This window comes from Eublepharis macularius, chromosome 15 (assembly GCF_028583425.1).
Source record: "Eublepharis macularius isolate TG4126 chromosome 15, MPM_Emac_v1.0, whole genome shotgun sequence".
Lineage (NCBI taxonomy): Eukaryota > Metazoa > Chordata > Lepidosauria > Squamata > Eublepharidae > Eublepharis > Eublepharis macularius.
The window spans coordinates 7,422,921-7,441,301 of record NC_072804.1 but is presented as its reverse complement, the minus strand read 5'-3'; the positions used below and the strand labels follow the sequence as shown (position 1 = coordinate 7,441,301).

Sequence of the window (18,381 nt, the reverse complement as noted above, 5' to 3'; positions counted from 1 at the left end):
CAATCCACCAGCATACTGAAACACTATGATCCCCAAGGAATTCCAGAGCACCTTCTGGAGCTGAACTCCTTGATGATGAACAGCCCCACACCAGACTGCCTCTCCATCCCCATCTGATGTGGGGATCCCAGCCCAGCACCTACTACTGTGCCTGTGGATCAAGATCAGTTTTGCACCACCTGAACAACTACAAAAGAGAGAAATACAGGAGAGCATAAGCCCTGAAAAAGGTATGAATATATGCACCTGCCCATACCTGCCCACACCTGCGTCTGGCCTGGATGTGGGAAGATCGGAGACCAGGACCCAGAGTGATGATAGTCACCCACTCCTGGCTAGCTGCTGCTGCTGCTGCTGCTGTGCAGCAGCAGCAGCAGCAGCAGCAGCAGCAACAACAACAACAACAACAAGAACAGATTTATATACCGCCCTTCAGGACAACTTAATTCCCACTCAGAGTGGTTTACAAAGTATGTTATTATTATCCCCACAACAAAACACCCTGTGAGGTGGGTGGGGCTCAGAGAGCTCCAGAGAACTGTGACTAGCCCAAGGTCACCCAGCCAGCTTCAAGTGGAGGAGTGGGGAATCAAACCCGGTTCTCCAGATTAGAGTCCCGGGCTCTTAACCTCTACACCAAACTGGCTCTCCAGAGTTGGGTCATGGCAACAGAGACTGCTGGGGGGGCTTCCAAGGAGTCCTCTAACCAACTCTCTGCCCAAGCACTGAACTCAAGGCTGACCTCACACACTGGACCCGTGACTCTTGCCCGATGCCCTGGCCTAGAGGAAAATTCCTTTCTGACCCCAAGGAGACAATTGGCATTACTCTGGGCAAATGGGAAAGGGCCACCTACCCCTAAACCTGGCTCTCCTCCCTTTGTCCATCTGCTGGCCATTGTCTATGTGTGGCTGCCCTGAGGAAGGGCTCTAAGGTGGTCCTACACTCTGCCACAGTACTGCTGGCATCTGATAAGCCATGCAGATGGTTAGCACATGAAGGGGATCTGAGGTCAACACAAGGCTGCCGCTTAGAAGAATGTGGTGGAGAGGAACTTGTGGAGTGACAAACTGGCCAAAATGATGGGTCTCTGGTGTGCCTCAACTGCTAGGCCACCCTGCTCTCCCTTTTGCTGTTTGTGGGGACAGGGGGAGTCAGACCCAGGGCTTTAGCCCACCTCTCCTCCTTGCCCACGTGGGGCTTGCTCCAGGAGCCCCAGTTATGCTCTCCTAGCACCCTTCCATTGAGCAATGCTGATCTGCATGATATTCTCTGCCTGACCTCATGTAGCTGGCGGTCCTTTCAGAGCTGCAATGGGGTGTCTAGTCCCTGCTGGCATGCCACTTGGAAACCTCCGCTCCTGGTTCTGTAGCTTGGGGGCTGGTCCTGAGATGCTGGAGATGTGGGTTTGAGCCTGGTTGAGGAGTTTTCAGATGTTTCGCCTTTCTGCTTTTATTTTTCCAGGGGAGGGGATCAGAGTGTGGAGCAAGTGCAAGTGCATGGAGTTTTTGCTGCCAGTTCCGCTGCCTTGCAATTAATAGGGTGGGAACCCTGTCTGCCACTTGGGTGTGTGTCCCATCTGAACTGGCAAGGGGGCCTCACGAGCCAGGTTCCTCTGTTGGGGTACCGTGGTCATGGTGTCTTTGTACCGTGCCCACCTGCTTTCTGGAGGGGAGGGTAATGACAGTAGCAGACAGTGGCCATGATCGCTGCCAGGGACTGGCTCCACCTTTGCCTACCACTCATGGAGCTGAATGGCAGCTCCCATATGACAGGTGGATGTTGATGGAGTTTCTATGGAAACAAGAAAGTGTGCTCTGCAGTGTGCCTGGCTGGGCTTGCCCATCGATTGATTTCCCTGCTGAAAGTCCTTTGGAGTTAGACTGGTGCTACTGAAGTCACATAGGAATATATATGCCCCCACCACAGCGGGGCTTAGGATTGCTCTGCCTATGTGGAAAAGGTGTTGCTGGGGGGAAAGGAAGCATCCTACTGAGTGCAGGATAATTCTTGTATATGATAAAATTACAGCCATGCTATGGATACATTAACCCTTCCAAAAACATTTTGTGTGTGGACTCCCTGCCCCCAAAACCTATTCAGGTGATGAAAAAGCGTAATAAAAACTCCTGGGAGGGGAATTAGTTGAAATCAGTGCAATCATATGTGAGTAAAGGCAAAGGAAGTCCCCTGTGAAAGCACCGAGTCATTACTGACACATGGGTGGGGTGGGGGAGTCGCATCACGATATTTTCTTGGCTGACTTTTTACGGGGTGGTTTGCCATTGCCTTCCCCAGTCATCTACACTTTACCCCTAGGAACCTGGGTAAAGTGTAGATGACCTAGTAAACTGTAGGTCTAAAGACCTAGTCTCAGGTTAGCAATTTCCATACAAACCCATTCACATATTTATTAATAAAATGCTGTAATAAGAGGCAATGGTTTAAATTTGAAAGACCTGGCCTAAATTCAATTTGTTCTGGGACCAGCAAATCATTTTCAAACACTCACAAGAGGTGCCTTGCTTAAAGTTTTCCCTTGATATCAAGTTGACATTGGTCTGTAACTGGATGTAAACCTGGGCGGAGGCAACAGCACATGGTGGAGAGCTGCTGCTAGAAGGTAAGGGGTTGTTGTCTTTCTGCCTTTTGCCCTTTGCCTTTCCTAGCTACTGTGTGAGAAGCTGAGGGTGAGTGAGTTCTGTGTAGCTTGCTAGAGAGTGGTTCTGGTTAAGTTCTGTGTGGGGCTGTTGGGGGCTGTGTGAATTGCTGTTGTTTGCTGCTGGTTGCTGTTACTCTTGGTTACAAGCCCCACCCCCTAGTGTCCTGGGGCCCTGCTGGGCTAGGCAGGAAGTGACCTTTTGAAACAAAAGGCTCCTCCTTGCCAGAGGGCGAGAGCAGAAGGGCTCTTGGCCTGTGGCTCTTAGACTGGGGATATGCCTGGGGGACCAAAAATCTGCTGGTATACTGGTACTGCTGGTACTCTAGGTATATATTTGGAAGACAATCATGTCTACTGAAGCCCCCTTCACAGTCACCTGCATGGAGTGTGCCATGTTTGTTTTCCTCCTAGAAGAGAAGACAGAGTTCACTTGCCAGAAGTGTAAGCTGGTCAGACTTTTGGAAGAAAAGGTTCAGAGCCTGGAGGAGAGGATCACCACCCTTCAGGAGATCAAGGAGGGAGAGGATTTTATTGACAACAGCTGGGGGCTCTGTACAGCCAAGAAGAGGAAAGTCGAGGAGAAGAAAGAGTCCATCTCCCTTCTGAGCCTCCTCTCAGATCTACGGTACAAACCCGAAGACATCAATGAAGAAGACGCTCTGGTCCACTTGAGCTAAAGAATCATTTTGAAGTGCTAGAGATGGTGACGGAGATGAGAGTGGAAGGAGAACCGCAAAGATCTGGAAGAGGGTGTTCAGAGGACATGAGGCCACATGGAAGTGGAAAAAAATGGAAGGTGGTAGTCGTCGGGGACTCTTTGCTCAGGGGTATGGAATGCTATGTCTCTAGGCCAGATCCCCTATTCTGAAAGATGTGTTGCTTGCCGGGGGCCAGAATTCAGGATATTACCGACCGGCTGCCGAAACTCATCAAGCCTGCTGATAAGTACCCGTTTGTGCTGATTCATGTGGGAACGAACGACACGGCTGCGAATACTGTTGCAAGAATTAAAGAGGATTATGAAGCTCTTGGAAGGCAGTTGAAGAGATTGGGGGCTCAGGTGGTATTCTCTTCTATCCTTCCAGTCACAGGAAGAGGAACACGCAGGGAGTGGACCATACTTGAGGTGAATCGTTGGCTGAGTTGGTGGTGCTGGCAGGAGCACTTTGGGTTCTAGAACCATGGGATAGGTTTTCTTAGAGAAGGCCTTCTAGCACATGATGGGCTTCACCTCTCAAGGTCAGGGAAGAAAATGTTTGGAACAAACCTGGAGAACTTCATCAGGAGAGCTTTAAACTGATGCCGCAAGGGGAAGGGGATGATTGACATGGTGATTTCAATGATGAAAACAGTGGGGACACACTTGGGTAGGACAGGTCAAACAAAGGTACAAGGCTACAAGTGTCTATATACCAATGCCCAAAGTACGGGTAATAAAAAAGAAGAGCTTGAGCTTCTATTGCAAACAGAGGGCTATGATATAGTAGGAATTACTGAGACTTGGTGGGATGATTCCCATGAGTGGAATGTGCTAGTGGATGGGTATGAGTTGTTCAAGAATAACCAGAAGGGTAGAAGAGGAGGTTGAGTGGTGTTGTATGTGAGGAGAGGGCTTGATTGTCAAGAAGTTATGGAGAATGGGGTGGACAGCCCGGTGGAAAGCATATGGGTAGAAACATGCTTTTTACCCATATTCTTTCCACGGGGCCAAAGGGTATTATTGTTGGAGTCTGCTACAGACCACCTGACCAGCGAGAAGAAACGGATGCTGTCCTCTTTGAACAGTTTCGTAGAGTATCCAGACATCAGAACCTTGTAATTATGGGTGACTTCAACTTCCCCGATGAGTGCTGGGAGACAGGCTCAGCAAAGCATCATGAATCACGCAATTTCCTGACCTACCTGGACGATAACTTCCTTTTTTAAAAGGTGCAGGAAGCTACAAGGGGCTCGGCCATACTAGACTTGATATTAACCAACAGGGAAGAATTGGTAGATGAGATGAAGGTGGTGGGGACCTTAGGGGGAAGTAATCATGTCCTCCTTGAATTCCAGTTGCTGTGGGGGGCCAAGTAAGTTTGTAGCCAGACTCGTAGGTTAGATTTTCGTAGGTCCAACTTCAATGAACTCAGAGGCTTGATGAGAGTCATTCCGTGGGGGAGTGTGCTGGAAGGGAAAGGAGCGAGTGAAGGGTGGGCCCTTCTCAAACATGAGCTTTTGCAAGCTCAAGCCCTCACTATCCCAGCAAGACGGAAACATGGTAAGGGCTCCAAGAAACCAATGTGGATGTACAGAGAGCTCCAGAATAAGCGAAGGGAGAAAAAGGAAATGTTCAGGAAATGGAGAGAAGGATAGACCTCTAAAGAGGAGTATATGAGGGTTACTAGGTACTGCAGATCAGCCATCAGAGAGGCCAAAGCTCAGTAGCTGGGTCTGGCCAGGAGGGCTCACTACAATAAGAAAATCTTCTACATATATGTGAGAAGCAACACAAGGTAAAAGAGGCAATTGGACCGCTGTTGAGAATAGATGGAGAAACTCTGATGGAGGACAAAGAAAAAGCAGACAGGCTTAATAACTTTTTTCCCCTTGTTTTCTCTTTGAAGAACTCAGGCACATCTAGAGATAGTGGGAAATGTGGCAGGACACCTGAGTGGCTAATTGACATTGACAGAGAGGTTGTGGAGAGACATCTGGCTGCACTGGATGAATACAAATCCCTAGGGCTGGATGGGCTGCACCCAAGAGTGCTGAAAGAACTTTCTAGAGAACTTGCAGAACCCCTGTCCATCATCTTCAAGGCCTCCTGGAGGACTGGGGATGTGCCACAAGATTGGAGAAGAGTGAATGTTATCCCAATCTTTAAGAAAGGGAAGACTGATGACCCGGGAAACTACAGGCCGGTCAGTCTGACTTCTGTTGCTGGGAAGATATTAGAACAGATTTTAAAGGGTTCAATCTGTAAGCATCTGAAGGACTGCTCAGTGATCCGGGGAAGTCAGCATGGTTTTGTACCTAACAGATCTTGCCAGACCAACCTGGTTTCCTTCTTTGATCGAGTCACCAGGGTGAACTCTGTTGATGTGATTTATCTGGATTTCAGTAAAGCTTTTGATAAGGTCCCCCATGACATTCTGATGGGCAAACTGGAAGACTGTGGACTGGACTATAGGACAGTTTGGTGGATAGGGAACTGGTTAGAGGACCGCACCTAAAGAGGGGTGGTCAACGGCATTTCATCAGATTGGAGGGAGGTGTCCAGTGGAGTGCTGCAGGGCTCGGTTTTGGGCCCGGTACTTTTCAATATTTTTATCAATGATCTGGATGAAGGAGTGGAAGGGCTGCTCATTAAATTTGCTGATGATACCCAATTGGGAGGAGTAGCAAACACCCAAGAAGATAGAATTAAAATTCAACAAGACCTGAATACTCTGGAGAAGTGGGCAGCTGTGAATAGGATGCAATTCAACAAAGACAAGTGCACAGTATTACATCTGGGCCACAAAAATGGGAAGCACAAATACTGGATGGGGGATACACTTCTGGGCAGTAGTATATGTGAAAGGGACCTTGGGGTAAGAGTGGACTGTAAACTAAATCTGAGCAGTCAGTGTGATGAGCTGGCAAAAAGGCCAATTAAATCCTGGGTTGTATCAAAGGGGCCATAGCTTCGAAATCGCAGGAGGTCATAGCCCCTTTCTATACTGCCTTGTTTAGGCTGCACCTGGAGTATTGTGTGCAGTTCTGGAGGCCTCACTTCAAAAAGGATGTGGACAAAATCGAGAGGGTGCAGAGGAGAGCAACGAGGATGATCAGGGGTCTGGAGACTGAGCTCTATGAGGAAAGGCTGAGGGCCTTGGGAATGTTTAGTTTGGAGAAAAGGAGCTTGAGGGGGGACATGATTGCTCTCTTTAAATATTGGAGGAGGGCAAGGAGCTGTTCCAGTTGGCAACAGAGGGTAGGATCCGAAGCAATGGGCTTAAATTACATGCACAAAGGTACCGGCTGGATATTAGGAAAAACTTTTTCACAGTCAGAGTAGTTCAAAAGTGGAATCAGCTGCCTAGGGAGGTGGTGAGCTCCCCTTCACTGGCAGTTTTCAAGAAGAGGCTGGATGAATACTTGTCAGAGATGCTTTAGGCTGATCCTGCACTGGGCAGGGGGTTGGACTAGATGGTCTATATGGCCCCTTCCAACTCTATGATTCTATGATTCTATGATTCTATGATATGATTCCCCTTTCTTGTAAATGATGGAAGAAGATCACTTTGGGGGGAACTTAGCAGTTCTATCTATGTGACTGAACAAATTGGCTAGAACTCGTGCCCACCAGTCCTGAAAGGTTCTAAGAATATCAGGAGAGATAAAATTTTCCCCCAAGAGCCTTATTATTCTTAATTACGGATAAAAAAGTAAGTTAGTCCCCTGTGCAAGCACCAAGTCATTTCTGACCCATGGCGGGGGCGGGGGGACATCACATCATGACATTTTCTTGGCAGACTTTTTGTTACAGGGTGGTTTGCCATTGCCTTCCCCAGTCATCTACACTTTACCTCCAGGAAACTGTGTATTCATTTTACTGACCTCGGAAGGATGGAAGGCTGAGTCAACCTTGAGCCAGCTACGTGAACCTGGTTTCCACTGGGATCGAACTCCGGTCGTGAGCATAGCTTGGGCTGCAGTACAGCAGCTTACCAGTCTGTGACATGGATATTAAGGACTTTATTTCACAACAAGTCACAGGAGGCCAAAGAGGTGATGTGCTTGATGGGGTTGTTGTGATAGTTTCAACTATAATGGGTCTTTGTTCAGGATCTTTGAATAATGAGGAAAAGTGCCAGTTTGGTGTAGTGGTTAAGAGTGCGGGACTCTAATCTGGCGAGCTGGGTTTGATTCCCCACTCCTCCATTTGAAGCCAGCTGGGTGACCTTGGGCTAGTTACGGCTCTCTGGATCTCTCTCAGCCCCACCCACCTCACAGGGTGATTGTTGTGGGGATAATAATGACATACTTTGTAAACCTCTCTGAGTGGGCATTAAGTTGTCCTGAAGGGTGGTATATGTTGTTGTTGTTGTTGTTGTTATTCTTTCCAACTATCCTTAGATAGATATATGAGTCTAAATCACAGCAAACTCTTCCATCCAAATTTGCAAGGAAGCACCAAAACTTTGGCATATCCTTCTGAGCCACTGCCAAGACACGTTCCTGCCATCACTCTTTATGTGAAAGAGGTAAATATAAGGCTGAAAAATCATACCTGTGCTTTTTTTTAAGCAAGTGGCAAGAACAACTTTTTTTGGTGCTGTATTTATTTTTTTGCACAGAACTGTTCCAAGAGGCGCTGAGACCCACCAACATCCTCCCTCATGCAGTACAGCCGCTCGGTTTCAGATGTATGCTGCCCAGCAACAAGGGAGTGCCCTCCCCATGCCATCTTGGGCATAAGGCTAATTGGCAGCTGTCTTAAGCAAATTCCCAGTATGACTTTATATGAATAGTCACTAAATGCCACTGCAAGCAAAGTTTTTTTCTCATTCTTATGGTAGGAAGAGGTGATTTGAACAGAGATTTGTGAGACCAAAGTACATGATAGCAGACAGGCAGGCACATTCTGTGCTTATGTTTCTGATAGTTCTATCCTAAGCAGAAGTCAATAAACTTAGAAGAGTATAATTGTGGTTAGAATATTGTGAAATGTCTCCCAGCAAGTTTCCATGGCAAAGAGAGGAATTGAATCTGGGTCTCCAGATCCTAGCCTGGCACTAACCATCACAAACTATGAATTAGAGTCAGCAGGGCATAGTGGTTAGGGTGTTGGAATAAGATCTAGGAGACCAGGTTTGAATTACCACTTTGCCATGAAAGCTTGTATGAAGACGTTGGACCAAGCACAAACTCTCAACCCTTATATACTTCACAGAGTCATTGTTAGGGTTCCTAGGTGCCTGCCGGTGGCGGGTAAACTCTTGGGGGTTTGCACCCTTGCCCACCTATCCACCAATGATCAGCAGGAGGTGGCAAGCTCCCTGGAGGTCACCCGTCACCGGCAGGCTTTCCAGGAGCACATGCAGTGCATACTACCAAGGAGCATGATGCTGTCACCCCGGAAATGATGTCCTTGCACCCTCTCCAGGAGTGCTCCTGTACTTCATTTGGAGCCAATTTCGGCCCCAAATGGGCCAAATCAGCTCTGCATGAAATGCAGGAATTGTCTCATAGCTGGCTTAACAGCATCACTTCTGGGGGTGACATCACATTGCAGGTGTCGGAACATGTGTGTGCAGAGCTGCATGCTTCCAGTATGAGGTAAGTGCCAGGTCCTCCCTCCCACTGGGCTCTGATAAGGGGAGCCACCATGCCCTGAAACCGTCCATCTCCCCCCCACAGGCCACAAATTGGGGCCCCAGGTAAGTTTGGGTTCGGGGCTTCTAGGTAGACCCCTCATGTCTATTTCTCACTCCCTCCCACCCTTTTTCTCTTTGGCTGTTTTTTGCTACAAAGTATTTCAAGATATGAATATACAATATATATTTTTTCTTGATCTTCCTTGTCCCCATTAAAAATCAAGATAAAGTTTTATGAACATTTAATTTGCTTATTTGTCCAGGAAAAAAATCACTCCCTTTTATGCATTGCTTAATAATTCTATAAACGTGACTATTCTAACATACAAGAATCGCAAACACCCGACTTACCGGGCGGGCGGTTTGCTGCCACAGGCAGAGACGCAAGACAGAGCATGGTGGCTGCCATGTTGGCTTGCCCAGCATCCCCTGGGCGAGCTGGCAGCTAATGAGTTCAAATCCTGACCACCCAATCTGAGGCAGCCAAGGAGTGGGGCTTGCCATCGGACCTCAGGGAGGCAGTCTTCCCTCTGGTCTGGCAGTTTTGTATTTAAATAGCAGCCATCCCATGCCTCCACACTTTGCCTCTGGCTGCGAAGAGAAGAGCAGCGAAGAGCAGAAGAGTGGAAGAGTGGCGGTGCTGAAGACCGGCGGGAGAACTGATCATGGGATATGTTGATCTGAGCCTCTCCCCTGGTTCCCCACAGAGTGGCTCCATGACCCAGGCAACAGCTGGAGTCGGATGGGATCATCGAAGTGTGCTGAGCAGCGGAGCCGCAGCAAAGCGGCTCCCAGACCCAGGAAACGTACAGAGTTGGTTGGGAGCATCGAACACGGAGTCATTGAGGTGCAGCTGAGCCTAACACCCCGGCATGGCAGAAGAGCGGCACATCAGTGGACAGGACCGTCTTCACCAGCTAAGAGTGGTCCGGGCGCCTTTTCCCTCCCTAATTAACCCCCTTTTTCTAAATAATAAAGATGGGTTTAATTCATGGCTCCCCATAGACAGCCCCGGGCAGCCAAAGCAGGGGCAAAAAGGAGCACAAGGGATGTGGCCTCTCCTACTCAGCCCAGGAAAAAGAAATCCACATCAGCCTCAAAGGTGGTGGGGGCTAAGAGCCAAAACACACATTAAGAAATACCTAGGTTCAGCACGTGTTCTCTTACCTCAAGGTTTGCCGGGATCTGTAGGCGTCCTGGAAGCTTAAAGTTTAGCATTTACAGAGCAGCAAAAAGGGGAAGGGAAATACAGGAGCCTGTATTTTAAGCTTTAAGCTTCCAGGACGCCTTTAAGCTTCCAGGACGCTTACAGATCCTTTAAGCTTCCAGGACTTTAAGCTTCCAGGACCCCTACAGATCTTTAAGCTTCCAGGACGCCTACAGATCCCGGCAAACCTTGAGGTAAGAGAACACGTGCTGAACCTAGGTATTTCTTAACGTGTGTTTTGGCTCTAAGAAGGCATCCCAGCAGGGGCAAGCCACCAGCGGCAGGGTCTCTGCACCCTTACAAAGCACCAAGAGGGAAACCAATAAGGGGTCAAGGGGAGCAGGAAAGCCTTCAAAGGAGAGGTGGCAGCAGAAGCCCTTAGCAGGGCCTCCCTTGCCCTTGCATGTTGGTGCAGCCACTAGCAAGAAGAAGGGGAAGGAGCATGGGGGGCCTCAGCTCTCCTCCCAGGGGAGTGGAGGCAGGCAGGCAAAAAACTGCAGTTTCTAACCCTGACTCTTCCCATAGCTCTCTCCAAAGCATCAGCCAGGCACTGGAGCTCCTGACAGCTCGGGTGGAATGCTTGGGGAACTCTGGGCCTGAGGTGGTTTCGCCTCCATCAGAGCCTATCGAGGTCTCAAAGAATTCATGCAGCCAGAGAGGTAGGAACGGAGCAGTCAAGTGACACCAGGCAGCACAGTCCTCAAGCCAGAAGTTCCAGCCAAGAAAGGCAGTCAGTCTCCAAGAAGAGAAGGACATCTCAAAAGAAGGCTCGGCGACACAGGCAGTATGAGGATTTGAACAGCGAAGGATACTCAGGTGAGTCTTCCTGTTCTGATGAAGGGGGTCCATGGGAGGATTGCTGGGAAACAGCAGCCTCAATCCCAGGCCTCCTGGGCGGGATGAGCCTTGGAGCACCCTAGGCTGTTGGTCCTGGGTGACTTCAACCTCCATGTCGATGATGCTGCCTCCTCGCAAGCTGTGGACCTAGTGTCTTCAATGGCAGCACTAGGACTTTCCCAATTTGTTTCAGCCCCCACGCATAGTTGTAATCCCCATGCATAATGTTGTAATCCGCCCTGACCCTGCTGGTGTGGGGAGGGCGGAATATAAATTGAATATAAAGAAATAAATAATGCAGGCCATACGCTGGATTTGATCTTTGGAATGGGGACTCATGTGGACCTTGATGCTATAAAAGCAGTGCCATAGTCAGACCACTGTGTTCTGAAGGCTCGTCTGGGAATACCAGCTCCTCTCTGCATAGGCAGCAAGCGAATTTATGCTCGCCTGTGGAGACTAATGGATCCAATTGGGTTCCAGAACGCTCTCCGGGATCCAGTGCCCCCTGGTGGTTCATTAAATGAGCTGGTAGACGACTGGCATAGCCGTCTCTCTGAAGCCATTGATGAAATCACTCCCCGTCGCCCTGTCTGCCCCCGCACCAAACTAACTTGTTGGTATACAGGGGAGCTATGACGGATGAAGCAGGAGCTGAGACGGCTTGAGCGAGAATGGCGGCGAATCCGTACTGGAGAAGCAAGATCATCTTATAGAGCGTTTATGAAAGTATACGAGGTGGCTGTGAAGGTGGCAAAGAAGGATTACTATGACACTTCCATAGCATCTGCAAGCTCACGCTCGGCAAAATTGTTTAAAGTAGTTCGGTCCCTGGTCTCCATCTCAGAGGGAGACCACCAAATTGATAATTCGGTTATTAGCTGTGAGGCTTTTGGGAGCTTTTTTGCAGATGAAGTCTTGTCTCTTCACCACAACCTGCCTGCCACGCTTGATACAGTAAGGGAACTGGAGACCCTGTCAGGCCTGCTATCCACAGTAACGCCATATTGTTTTTGATGCTTTCCCATTCTGTAGTTTTCCAGTGTTATTTGTCTACAGGTTCACAGAGAGCCAGCTGTGTTCCCAGGAAGGCCTTATCTACCCAAGCTAGCCATTGACGTTGGAGGAGTTTCTCTCGCATTCCCAGGCATCGAGTGGAGCTGGGCAGTGGGGGGCAGAATAGAAGGAGGTTTTGATATATTGCCACTTGTAACTAACACGTCATTCTCAACAAAGCTTTGTGTTCAGCCAGAAGCTCTCTAGCCTTTGGATTTATTATGGACACCTGTACTTTGAATATAATCTTTCAATAAAGACCCTTTTATACTCAAGAGACCTTGGAATTCTTGCAGCAAGGGGTGGGAGATGAAATCAGAGTAACTTGAATTCCATAAACTGACATTTTGTTGAGAATCAATCTGCTCTCCCTAACCCCCACCTGGGAAGGACGGATACCGGATCTACTCTGAAAGAACCTCCTGCTCCTGGAATGGAGGGTGGAGAGACTCCCTCTATACCCGATGTCGGAGTGGTCCAACCTGGAGGGGTATCGTGGAGCACACTTGGAGCCTGTCCTAGAAGCAGTATAGGGAGAGGCATTCTGCCTGTGACTTTGGTACCTACACCTCAGCAGTGGGGACCTCGACCCAGAGAAAGCAGAGAGAGGCGCCTTGGAACTATGTTTACGCACCCCTCTGGAGTGAGTGCCCAAGATGGGATGCTGTCCCCTGTCCTGGAGGCCCCGGGAATGGGTCCCAGTGAGGATCCATTCTGGGAAGCCTTGCAAGCTTCCACAACGGCTGCTAATACCGCCCGGGTCAGCGTGATTCCTCAATATGTGTGGGATGAGGCAGCAGGCTGTTTGGTGGAGGCTCCCCCGATGACTGAAGGGGAAGTATCCCAGGACTGGTCAATTCACCACAGCGAATTACAGAGCTGGGAGAATGTTGATGTGGGGTCTGTCGGGACCGCCACCTGGGGAAGCGACACTGTCCAGCCCACTGGGGACCGGTGGAATGTACTTATGGAGAAAGTACAAGTAATGTGCTATGAACTGTTAGCAGTAACTGGCCTTTCCAAAGGTTGGGTGGAAGGTGCAGCAGTGGCCCAGTGCCCAGTATCCCCGTCAGAAGCACAAGGCTTCTACCAGGAGGTTCCTGGGGAGGAAACACAAATGGGACAAACGGCACTGCTGGAGTTACTTATGGAAGTACTGAGAGGAGAGGAATTAATGGAAGGGTCCCTTGGCTCAACCTCATCAACTTCCAGTTATCACGATGTGGGGGAACTGCAACCTGCAGAGACGATACCGACCCTGGGAGAAGGAGTTGTCGCTGGCTTCATGGAAGGAGAAGTGGAAAAGGCTCAGCAAATGCAACAGGCGTGGGAAGAGGGGTTATGAAGTAATGAGGAGAGGGTAGCAGCGGAGGATAGGAGAAGAATGGACAATGCTCACTATGCTGCTCTGGAGGAGCAAGTGGAGGCTATGAGAGGAGATCTAGCGCAAGCGGCTTATCTCATGGGACTGATGGTGCAAGGACCCGTGGGATCCTCGGCTCAACCTACGCTGGTGACCACCGCATCGCCTGTACCAGCAATTCCTGCACCCACCACGACCACCGTTCTGCCAGCGCCTGTTCCAGCCCTAGCCCCTGTGCCAGTTCCAGCACCTGGAGTCTAAGCTCCAGCCCTTCCACTCCCAGTCCCAGTGCCAGCTCCAGCTCCAGCAGTTCCAGTGCCGGCAGCCCCCACAGCCCCTGCACCCCCGGTGATAGTCCTGCAACCACCCCCGGTGCAACTAGGACCGCTAGTCCCTGTAGCACCGGGAGCCCCAAGGCCTAGGCCACAACCCTGGCCCACACTGCCTGCGAGACCACCGAGAGTTTACCAAGCTTCACCGGGGGCAGGAACTATTCCCCGTCAACCAGGGGGGATTCTACCAGCCCCGTAAGGGCCCAGAAGACCAGCACCGCAGGTACCATTGCATCACCTCCCTCCCCACCGGTTTCCGGCACAGGAGGGGGGCCAAGGGGCGGAGATCCCTATGGGATGGATTAAGTTGGAGGAGATGTTTGACGGCGAGCCCCGGAAATTAGGATTCTTCATTGTTCAGGCGTTGCAGTTTTTTAACGAGTGGGGACACTTGTTTCCAACAGAGAAAAGCCGCATCATACACCTTGCGTTCAGGTTGGAGGGGATAGCGGCATAATGGTACGTAACCCTTTACAATATGGGGCCCCCCAAACTGTAGAATTTACAAGCCTTTATAGCAGCCCTGAGGGCGCAGTATGAAGACCCCCTGGAAAGCGAAAGAGCTCGTACGGAGCTGAGGGCAATCAGACAAGGCTCCAAACCCGTCAGGGAGTATGCAGCCAAGTTCAGGCAGCTTGAGGCCAAGTGCCCGAATTATCATGAAGGCATGAAGATTGAATTATTCCGCAGTGGTATGAATCCTGAATTACTGGACCAGGCCTTAATGCAAGATGACCCACCCACCCTGTTGGGTTGGATCCAATTAGCGTGTGAAGTAGAAAATCGCACCCAAGTAGTCCGCTTGGTTAAACAACATCAGTCGGCTGGGGTCAGACGACCTCCCCAGCCCCCGGGAAGAGGCCGGAGTGCAGAAGGGCCCGGTGTGGCTCAAGAGGCTAGAGATACGCACTGGAGACAAGGTTTGTGCCTCCAGTGTGGAAGTAGTGGGCATTTTGCTGCGCAGTGCCCACTTAGAGCACCCATCCAACCCGCGACCGCCAGGTACCAGCCCCTCACACGAGACGGGTAGAGAGGAAACCACTGACACAGTGGGGGCGATCTGAGGCCAGACTAGAAGCCGAGGAAGTGATTGAAGAAAATGCCCATCAAGCCCAAGAGCCCGAGGTCGTGTGCATGCAGTCAGGAAACGAGGAGGATCTGTCGTAAAAAGGCTCCCACGGCAGATCAAAGAGATGCCCAACCCCAAAGAGGTGAGGGAAAGGGGGGGCATATTATTCATGCCAGTGGTACTGGTAAATCCCAAACGGGGAACTCATGTAAGAGTGCAAGCATTAATAGACTCAGGCTGCTCTCGAGATATTATATCCCCTGCACTGGTGAATGGGCTAGGATTGGAAGTCCATGAACTAGAAAATCTCATAGTATTCGAGCAAATGGATGGCTCCAATATGAATCCAGCTATCTGTGAAACGGAGCCGATACCCACTGGTATGGGAAAAAAATTGGGAGACTCGTCCCTATATTCATAGATCCAGAGGAGTTAGCCATGTTAGTCTGTAGTAGCAAAATCAAAAAGAGTCCAGTAGCACCTTTAAGACTTAAAGGTGCTACTGGACTCTTTTTGATTTCGTCCCTATATTGTAAGCCAAGTTGCTAAATACCCTCTGATATTAGGTAGCCGCTAGCTTTGGGACCACAATCCTTATATTAAGTGGTCAGAGGGGATGGTGGTGTTCAGCTGAGATCAGTGCCAACACCATGAATGGAGAACAGGCTGGGGAAAAGAGGCGCCCTCCCCCTTAGAAGTGGCTCTACTCACGAAGGAAGAGTTAACCCTGATTCCCCAGGAATACCAAGATTTGGCTCAAGCCTTTAGTAAGGAGGAAGCTGATGGCCTTCCCCCACACCGCACCACCAATTGTGCCATAGAGCTAGTGCCTGGGGAGAAATTATCAAAAGGGAAGCTTTATTCGATGAGCCCAGTGGAACGTCAAGAATTACGGAAGTTTATGGAACAGGAATACTGAGCGCCCGCCCACCTTAAGAAACAATCCCTTCTTACTCAGTGACATAAAAATACGGGATAAAATTAGAAGCAAAATAATGCAAACATGTTCCCTAGTATCACCCTTTGTGGGGCAACACTGGTTCTTACCAGCCGTTAATACTCATTCATCCAAATGGTAGAGGCTCAACAATAAAACTCGATTAATAGACATTCTTGATAAAGGTAAACTTCAAGACAAGATAAATCTGGAAAGCAACGCCACGTCACATGTACCGTGGCTTGAATACCTACCAGTCAAACACCTTATTGAATCGCCAAGCATTAAAAAATCTTTCGTGGCATCAATGCAGTCTCAATGTCAAATGCCTACCCCATCCCATTGATTGGAGACCTCCTCAGCGTGGTGGCGCAGGGTAAGATTTTCTCAAAATTAGACCTCAAAGATGCTTATTGTCATGTAAGAATAAGGGAGGGGGGTGAATGGAAAACTGCTTTCAATACGCCTTTAGAACAAAATGAATACTTAGTCATGCCTTTCTGTTCACATGACGGTAATAAACGAAGTTCTACATGAATATTTCTATAAAGGGGTCATTGTTTATCTAGATGATGTGTTAATTTATACAGAAGATAAAGCATCCCATGTAGAATTGGTCCGGAAGGTGTTAAAAGCATTGATGCAGCACAAATTGCCTGTCAAATTGTCCAAATGTGAGTTTCACAAAGAGGAATTGGACTACTTAGGTTATCTCATATCTGACCAGGGATTAAAAATGGACCCGGCCAAGATCCAAGCAGTCAGTGACTGGAAGGCTCCTACAACCCGAAAACAGTTACAATCCTTCTTGGGATTCGCTAACTTTTACAGACCATTCATAGAAAGCTTTGCTCAAATCGCCTTGCCCTTAATGGACTTACTAAAAACCAAGGGAAAGTGAGATCAGGCGAATAAACCTCAGGCAAAATTAAATTGGACCCCTGAGTGTCAACACGCCTTTAAGAGTTTAAAAAGCAAATTCACCTCTGAGCCGGTGTTGCAGCACCCTGATGAAAATCGAAAATTCATTATGCAGGTGGATGCCAGTGACATGGCCATGGGGGGGGGGTGCTAATGCAACGGGTCAGTGATAAAAAATTGCGCCCATGTGCCTACTTATCCCGAAAATTCACAGACACAGAAATTGGAATGTATGGGGAAAGGAAGCCTTTGCTGTAAAATTAGTGCTTACCACCTGGAGACAATGGTTGGAAGGGGCTCACCACCCTTTCGAAATGTGGACAGATCACAAAAACTTAGAAGCGCTACGCACCCCCCGCCGACTCAATGCTAAACAGCTTCAGAGGGCAGAATTTTTCTCTAAGTTTAACTTCACCTTGAATTACTGGCCTGGCAAATCTAACTTCTTAGCAGACACCCTTTCGCGCATGCCCCAACATGATAGCCAGAGGGAGGAGATAATAGACACCATGTTCTCTCCTACCCAATTGGGAGGAGCGGTGACAACACGTAGCCAAGCAACCCGAGCACGAATAAGAAAACAACCTGATCCCAGTGGGTGGAGAGAAAAAGTGAAAAGCGAAGTGGAAAAAGAGGGGGAGGAAGCGCTCAAAAATTAACTCACAAAAACGGAGGTGGGAGAATGGCTGAGAGGATCTAAACTTTACATTCCCCGTAGTTTGAGAAAAGAGATACTTCAGCAGTGCCACAATACCAAACTTGCAGGATATTTTGGCAATCTAAAAACCCTCCACCTGGTTCAAAGACAATTTTGGTGGCCAAATATGAGAAAGGAGGTATCCCAGTATGTGTCCTCATGTCCTACTTGCATAATGACCAAAACCAGAAGGGGGAAGCCTCCGGGATTGTTGCAGCCACTGGAAACCCCATCCAGACCTTGGGAGGTAATTTCTATGGACTTTATAACGGATTTACCGCCCTCCAAAGGGTGCACTTGTATCCTAGTGGTAGTAGATCTATTTTCCAAACAAGCTCACTTCATCCCGTGTACCACCATCCCCACAGCTAAGAAGTTGGCCAGCTTGTTCATGAAAAACATAGTAAGATTTCATTCTTTCCCCACCAAGGTGATTTCTGACAGGGGCGTACAATTCATTGCCAACTTCTGGCGGGAGCTTCTACAAGTAGCAGGTATCAAGCAAGGAATAGGCTCCGTCCATCATCCTGAGACCGACGGACAAACGGAAAGAATAAATCAAGTACTGGAACAATTCCTCAGATGTTATATTAATTACCAACAGGACAATTGGGTAAATTTTATCCCTTATGCCGAATATGCGTACAATAACTCAATCCATGCTTCTACAGGAGAATCTCCATTTAAAATTGTACATGGATATGAAGGACAAGCCATCCCCTTCGAAATTAACCCAGAATCTAAGAAACCAGGATATTTGAGAGAATGGTGGACCTCCCTGGCAAAGCAATGGACTGTTATACAGCAAAATTTGACCAAAGCCAAAGAGGATTACAAAAAGTGTGTCAGGTTCAGTGTGTATATGAGCTGTACTGACTCCATTTTCTAATGCTTCTAGTGTTTAAGTGCTTTCTCCACAGGTGCACAAGTTCCCAAGCAGACTTCTCACTGACAGA

At 48.8% G+C, this 18,381-nt stretch overlaps 1 non-coding gene across 1 annotated transcript; it reads right to left on the bottom strand.

Moving 5' to 3' along the window:
• Nucleotides 1–310: 310 nt before the first annotated feature.
• Nucleotides 311–393, bottom strand: LOC129343767 (small nucleolar RNA SNORA17). Its single transcript, XR_008598342.1, has one exon. It is a non-coding gene; the product is annotated as a small nucleolar RNA SNORA17 (small nucleolar RNA).
• Nucleotides 394–18,381: the final 17,988 nt, after the last annotated feature.